The following is an 8287-nucleotide window of genomic DNA, read 5'->3' on the forward strand; positions in this document are numbered from 1 at the left end:
TCAGTATCATCGCTCTCGGACTGGCCCTCGGAACGCTTGTTCCTTCTGCATGGAGTGGCCCATGGAGTCTCTTCGTAACCCCTTGCAGTACCTGCTGGCTCCTTCCCTGGACGATGACTGCGCGGTGTAGGCTGGTCTTGACGAGGTTCAGCTATGCTCAGAGCTCCCATGCATCCTCCAGTGATCGCCTTCAGTATCCTCTTCATGAGGCTGTTGTTCTTGCGCTGAGAATCTACCATCCAGCGACGGTAGGTGGCGTCATCTGCGTTGTCCCAAGGAACTTACCTTCGCGGAGCGGCTGCTCCGAAAAATCAGAGACTGTTCCGGTTTGAGTAACTCGGGTTTTTATTTTTATTTTTATCCTGCAAATAAGTAAAACGAAACACAAAACTAAATCTAAAAGAAATATTTACACTCACCAGTGGGTTGCCTCCCACCAAGCGCTTGGTTTAAGTCACTAGCTCGACTTGGTTAGCCTATTAAGCTAAGGAAGGATCACTTAGGAGAATTTCTTCACCCTCTGCGATTGTTGTCTCAGAAAGTTATGGCTTTATGCGTTGACCATTGACAACAAATTCTTCCACTTTTGTGTCAGCAACACAACAGCTCCGTGGGGGCGGACCTCTTTAATGGTGAATGGTCCAGACTTTTTTTTTTTGATTTTTATCCTGCAAATAAGTAAAACGAAACACAAAACTAAATCTAAAAGAAATATTTACACTCACCAGTGGGTTGCCTCCCACCAAGCGCTTGGTTTAAGTCACTAGCTTGACTTGGTTGGCCTATTAGGCTAAGGAAGGATCGCTTAGGGGAATTTCTTCACCCTCTGCGATTGTTGTCTCAGCAAGGTATGGCTTTATGCGTTGACCATTGACAACAAATTCTTCCCCTTTTGTGTTCAGAAACACAAAAGCTCCGTGGGAGAGGACCTCTTTAATGGTGAATGGTCCGGACCATCTAGATCGCAGCTTTCCAGGGAACAATCGTAACCTTGAGTTGAACAGGAGCACCTGATCCTTAGGTTGAAAGTTGCGGTTGATGATCCTCTTGTCATGGTAAGCCTTAGTTTGCTCCTTGTAGATCGTAGAGCTTTCATAGGCGAGATGCCTAATTTCCTCTAGTTCGTGAATCTGCATGGATCGTCTCTCTGCTGCTGGTTGGATGTCGAAGTTGAGTAGTTTCACAGCCCAAGCTGCCTTATACTCCAACTCAATCGGCAGGTGACAAGCTTTACTGTACACCAGATTGTAAGGAGTGGTCCCGATTGGTGTTTTGTAAGCTGTTCTGTAAGCCCATAGAGCGTTGTCTAGCTTGAGCGACCAATCCTTGCGACTTGTGGTAACTGTTTTCTGCAGGATGCTCTTGATCTCTCTGTTTGAAACTTCCACTTGCCCACTAGTTTGAGGGTGATATGGCGTGGCTACCTTGTGTTGCACGCTGTTCTTCTTCAATACACCTGCAAAGATCTTGTTGATGAAGTGACTACCCCCATCACTGATGACTACGCGTGGTACCCAAAATCTTGGAAAGATGATGGTTTTGAACATCTTAGTTACCACCCTTGCGTCATTTGTGGGACTGGCAATTGCTTCCACCCACTTAGAAACGTAGTCAACTGCTACCAAGATGTACTCATTCTTGAAGGATGGTGGGAATGTAATGAGATCCTAGGACTCTTCTCTGGATGGTTTTGGATAGATCCTTGCATAAACGAATCAAAGACTCAAGTTTATCAAGGCTGTGGATCGAGTGGTGACACAAGAGTCTGCGGAAAGGCTTCTTGATACTCCTAGGCTTAGATCGGATATGACACAGCTTTCTAAAGCCCTTGGGCTTTGGATATTACACACCAGCAGACTGGATATTACACACTAGACACTCTCTTAACTCGTGAAAGCAAAGGGAGAAGAAAACACAAAGGTTTTAAGTGAAAGAAGACTTGATTATTACTAGGGTTGCCGTCACACACATATATATAGTGAAAGGCTTGGAACAGGCTCCAAGCATTTCAAAACTAAAGTAATACGCTTGGAGATCAATCTTGTAGGCATTGGTGCTGATCTTCTTTATGATCTCAAAAGGTCCATCAATTCTCGGCATAAGCTTGGACTTCCTCTCATTAGGAAACCTCTCTTTTCTTAGATGAACCCATACTTGGTCACCCTCTTTAAAGATCATCTCACGCCTTCCTTTGTTGGCATTCTTGACATACTGCTTAGTTTTCTCTTCAATGTTGAGCCTAGCCTGCTCGTGGAGTTGTTTCACCATCTCTGCCTTCTTTTTGCCATCCAAACTGACCCTTTCACACTCAGGTAAAGGGATTAAATCCAAAGGAGAGGTGGGATTGAACCCATAAACAATTTCAAAAGGTGAAAACTTAGAAGTAGAATGCACAACATGATTATATGCAAATTCACAATGTGGCAGATAGTCTTCCCAAGATTTCAGATTCTTTTTGATGAATGCACGCAAGAGAGTACCTAGAGTTCTATTAACTACTTCAGTCTGACCATCAGTCTGTGGATGACAAGTAGTAGAGAACAACAGCTTAGTACCTAGTTTAGACCAAAGAGTCTTCCAAAAATAACTAATAAACTTAGTATCTCTATCAGAAACTATGGTTCTAGGCATGCCATGTAAACGCACAATCTCCTTAATGAAAAGATTAGCTACATGCAACGCATCATCAGTTTTGTGACATGCTATGAAATGTGCCATTTTTGAGAACCTGTCAACAACAACAAAGATAGAATCCTTTCCAGTCCTAGTTCTAGGCAATCCAACAATGAAATCCATAGATATGTCATTCCAAGGATGATAAGGGATAGGGAGAGGAGTATACAAAACGTGAGACTGAACCTTAGACTTAGCTTGCTTGCAAGTTGCACATCTCTCACAAATTTTCTCCACATCTCTTTTCATCCGAGGCCAAAAGAAATGATCCTGCAAAGTTTTAAGAGTCTTTGCAATACCAAAGTGACCCATGAGACTTCCTCCATGAGATTCCCTAACAAATAAGTCTCTCAAAGAGCAATTAGGCACACACAGTCTATTATCATAAAAGAGAAATCCATCATGTCTAAAGTAATGCCCAACAGCAAATTTCTCACAAGAGTTATAAGCTTCTTTAAAATCAAGATCAGATTCGTACATACTTTTAATCTCCTCAAAACCCAACAATTTGACATCAAGAGTGTTTAAGAGAACATACCTTCGAGATAGTGCATCAGCAACTATATTCTCTTTACCTTGTTTGTACTTGATCACATATGGAAATGTTTCATGAACTCGACCCATCTCGCGTGTCTCTTGCTAAGCTTGTTCTGTCCTTTTAAATACTTGAGGGACCCGTGGTCTGTGTGTATGACAAACTCTTTGGGCCAAAGATAATGCTGCCAAGTCTGCAAAGCCCTCACCAAAGCATAGAGTTCCTTGTCATAAGTTGCATAGTTGAGAGTTGCTCCTCCAAGCTTTTCACTAAAGTATGATATTGGCCTCTTTTTCTACATCAATACAGCACCCACTCCAATACCAGAAGCATCACATTCAAACTCAAAGTTTTTATTAAAATCTGGAAGTATAAGAAGAGGGGCATGAGTAAGCTTCTCTTTAAGGCATTGGAAGGCAGTCTCTTGTGCTTCTCCCCCCTTGAATCCGACTTCTTTCTTTAGAGCTGCTATAGTGCTAAAGTCTTTAACAACCCGCCTGTAGAAACCAGCAAGCCCGTGGAAGCTCCTCACTTCACTTATGGTCTTAGGAATTGGCCATTCTTGAATTGCTCTCACCTTCTCCTGATCCACCTTTACTCCATCTGCACTCACAACAAAGCCTAGGAAGACCAAGTTATCCGTACAAAAAGTGCATTTCTTAAGGTTAGCAAACAATTTTTCTTTTCTCAACACATCAAGAACATACCTAAGATGATCTATATGCTCTTCTAGGCTCTTACTGTAAACAAGGATATCATCAAAGTATACTACCACAAACAAGCCTATGAAAGATCTAAGCACATGGTTCATCAATCTCATAAAAGTGCTAGGAGCATTGGTTAATCCAAAGGGCATGACTAACCACTCATACAGCCCATGCTTAGTCTTAAAGGTTGTTTTCCACTCGTCTCCCTCTTTCATTCTTATTTGATGATACCCACTTTTCAAATCTATCTTAGAAAAGATACTAGAGCCATGTAATTTATCAAGCATATCATCTAATCTAGGAATAGGGTGGCGATACTTCACTGTTATATTGTTGATTGCTCTACAATCAACACACATGCGCCAGCTCCCATTTTTCTTAGGCACAAGGAGCACAGGTACAGCACAGAGGCTCATACTCTCACGGATGTAGCCTTTCTCCATCAGTTCCTCAACCTGTCTTTGTAGCTCCTTGGTTTCCACAGGATTAGTTATGTATGCTGGTCTGTTGGGAAGAGTAGCTCCTGGTACAAAGTCAATCTGATGCTCAATCCCACGGATAGGTGGCAAGCCAATGGGATTATCTTCTGGAAATACATCCTGATATTCCTGTAAAAGAGCTGGCTGACATCTCACTCGGATATAGCGGTGTACAATCGGTTAGAGATAAAAGAGATTCTTTAAAAACAAATAAGAGAACCGATTGATGAGAGTAAAGAGATCTTTTGATTTCACTAGTTTTGGCATAGAAATTGTTTTGCTTATCAGGTTTGAGATCAATCTCTTTCTTTTTCTGAAGTTGAAGTTGATCTTCATGCACTTCTTTAGGAGTTAGAGGTACCAAGATAGTTCGCTTGCCATTGAACTCAAAAGAATGTTTGTTGGTGAAGCCATCGTGAATGACTCGCCTATCAAACTGCCAAGGCCTTCCAAGCAATATGTGGCTGGCTTCCATGGGTATAACATCACAGAGAATGTCATCTTCATATCTCCCAATGGAAAAGGGTATAGAAACCTGAGTAGATACCCTCATCTCGCCTTCTTCATTAAGCCACTGCAGTCGATAAGGCCTAGGATGTTTCTGAGTTTTCAAGCCAAGCTTCTTCACCATTGTCTCGCTAGCAACATTGACACAACTTCCACCATCAATGATCAGACTGCAGATCTTTCCTTGCACAATACAACGTGTATAGAACAAGTTCTCTCTTTGTTCTTGCTCCTTGGTTTTGTTTTGCAAGCTGAGAGTCCTTCTTGCAACCAAAAGTCTACCACGAACTGGTTCTTCCTCATACTCTGCCTTTGATAGTTCTTGATCAGTCTCTGGTTTCTCATCTTCAGATTCAAACTCTCCATTCTCCAAAAGAATCATAACTCTCTTGTTGGTACACTCATTAGCATAGTGCCCACGTCCTTGACACTTAAAACATTTCACATCTCTTGCACGCGAGCTTGTAGTCTCCATTTTACCCTTTTCTTTGTTGTAGATGCTACTAGGCTTAGGCTCTTCCTTTGGCTGTGGCTTGCTCTCCTTCTGATAGCTCGGTTTATCTTCCTTAGAGGTCTGGTACCGACTAGAACCATAGCTGCTACGCGCATGACTTCTTCTTTTAACTTGTTGCTCCACCAAGATAGCTTTGTGTAACATCTCCTCTATCTCCAAGTAATGTTGCATCTCCACTCTATCTTGTATCTCACGGTTAAGTCAACCAAGAAACCGTGCCATAGTAGCTCCACTGTCCTCCGATAAATTAGCTCTCAACATAAGCAACTCCATCTCTTGAAAGTACTCTTCTACAGTCTGTGAGCCTTGTGTAAGCAGCCTCAGCTTTTGATGAAGATCACGATGATAATGGCTTGGCACAAACCTCTTGTGCATCAAAGCTTTCATCTCAGCCCAAGTCTCAATAGGAAACTCCCCATTGCGCCTCTTGTTTGTAACCAACTGATCCCACCAGCTCAAAGCATAATCATTGAACTCAGTAGCAGCAACTTGAATCTTCTTAATCTCTGAGTAATGCTGACAGTTGAAGACGAGTTCTATCTTCTTTTCCCACTCAAGATACGCATTTGGATCAGTTTTGCCATGGAAAAGGGATCTTAAGCTTAAGTCCAGCTAGCTTATTGCGTCTGTGTCTTCGGCCCTCATGATCATGTCGAGACCTTCTACTGCTATGTCTCGAACCGGAGCTATGGCTACTTCTCTCAAAGAAGTTATCAGTTTCTTCTGATCCAGCATGCTCACGCTGACCACGTCTGTTTCTTTTTTGCTCACGTCTCTGACCAGATGCTTGCTCTTGCCCATCATTCGGTCTCTGATCATACTTCTCTTCCAGCAACTTCACCATAGCTTCCATAACTTGTTTGGTGATTGCTTCTTGTAACAACTTATTTCTTCTCATAAAATTTGCATCATCCTCCTCGGACCCCATTGCTTCCTGATACACGAAAAGCTTGAACCAGTAAGTAGTTCAAAGAAATCAGAACACAAAGATTCAAATAAGGAAACAAAGGATTCAAACAAAGCGGCAAATCGAGATACTTGAACAACACGCGACGATTTGAATTCTATCAATTTCGAAATCGAAACAAAATAAATCAAATTCAACAGATGATGATTCGAGGTTCAACAGATGATGATTCGAGATTCAACAGATACGGATCTATGCTAGCAATAACATATCGAAGCACACAATCACAAGAAACTTTCAGATCAAAGAAATTCGTAACGTGATCGACAAGAATACGAAGGGTTTTGTTTAAAACTTGATCGAAACTCTTAGATCTAGCAATTTTGAACCACGAAACAACAGATCTATCAATCCTGACAATGAAAACAAACCGATCAAGTGAGAAACAACACACAAGAACCGAATGATCAAAGATATGAAACAATAAAGAGTAGATCTTATGAACAAACAAAAGAGAAATCGAAACTCCCCTTCCAGAGTGCTATGATACCACTTAATGAGATCCTAGGACTCTTCTCTGGATGGTTTTGGATAGATTCTTGCATAAACGAATCAAAGACTCAAGTTTATCAAGGCTGTGGATCGAGTGGTGACACAAGAGGCTGCGGAAAGGCTTCTTGATACTCCTAGGCTTAGATCGGATATGACACACCTTTCTAAAGCCCTTGGGCGTTGGATATTACACACCAACAGACTGGATATTACACACTAGACACTCTCTTAACTCGTGAAAGCAAAGGGAGAAGAAAACACAAAGGTTTTAAGTGAAAGAAGACTTGATTATTACTAGGGTTGCCGTCACACACATATATATAGTAAAAGGCTTGGAACAGGCTCCAAGCATTTCAAAACTAAAGTAATACGCTCCTTTAATAATGTAGAAACAAAGACATAACTTAGATAGAGTTTTCGAAAATAAAAGACATAAGTACTTAGAAATAAAAGATAACATAAGGTTCTTCATGTGGTTTGGTCCGAGAGTATCAACTAGGTGATGTGTTAGCAAGACTATGGCCTCGTTAAAAACCTATCATTGCAAAACCCAGTGGGACAAAAACAATGATAGGAAAAGAGCACACATAGCTTGCTAGCCTAGATGATACTCAGCTTGATGGTAAGATGGCTTGAATGGTAATGAGTGTGTCTTGAAGTATCAAGCTTCCTCCAAGACATTCTTCTTGTTCCAAAGACTTCCTGATTAGTCCTCCAATAGCTTCTTTGAGTTTCCTGGTTCTGGCTCGAGTTATGGGACCTTTAGGAATGGTTAAGACATCATCTTCTTCAGCTGGTTCATCTCTAAGCTCTCCATCTCTATCTCCATCAGCTGGCTGGTCCATGATCATATCAGAATGGTCTCATGAAGTCGATTCCCCAACAATCGAATACTTCAACCTCCAAGATGAAGTTCTGAGGCATCTCATTCGGTTTACTGATATTCCCTTGTCGCTGGCACGAGTCGCATCTCGAGATGTAGGAATGGGCATCTTGGAACATTGTTGGCCACCAAAAACCGGCTTGAAGGATCTTAGACATTGTTTTAAATGTCGCAAAGTGCCCTACATAAGAGGAACCATGACAGTGATAGAGGATTCCTGGAATCTCAGACTCGGATACACATTGTCAGAATACTCCATCCTTGCAACTACGGTACATATAGGGTTCATCCCAGTAGTAATGTCTTGCTCCTCTCAGAAATTTCCGTTTATCATTGCCAGTGAATTTGACAGGTTCTTTCCCAGCAGCCAGATAGTTGGCTATCTCAGCAAACCATGGAAGATTGGGATGTTGCTTTTTGATCGCACAGACAAGGTGTTCCAGAACGCTGGAGCAAACTGGACGGAGCGGTTGTTCTATGACTCTTCCCAGACTGATCGAGTAGACATGCTCGACTGGAAGGTTGTCATC

At 41.9% G+C, this 8287-nt stretch overlaps 1 pseudogene; it reads right to left on the reverse strand.

Moving 5' to 3' along the window:
• Positions 1-785: 785 nt before the first annotated feature.
• Positions 786-5802, reverse strand: LOC106297488 (annotated as a pseudogene).
• Between the last annotated feature and the right edge of the window lie 2485 nt (positions 5803-8287).

The sequence above is a fragment of the Brassica oleracea genome, chromosome C6 (assembly GCF_000695525.1).
Source record: "Brassica oleracea var. oleracea cultivar TO1000 chromosome C6, BOL, whole genome shotgun sequence".
In the NCBI taxonomy this organism is placed as follows: domain Eukaryota; kingdom Viridiplantae; phylum Streptophyta; class Magnoliopsida; order Brassicales; family Brassicaceae; genus Brassica; species Brassica oleracea.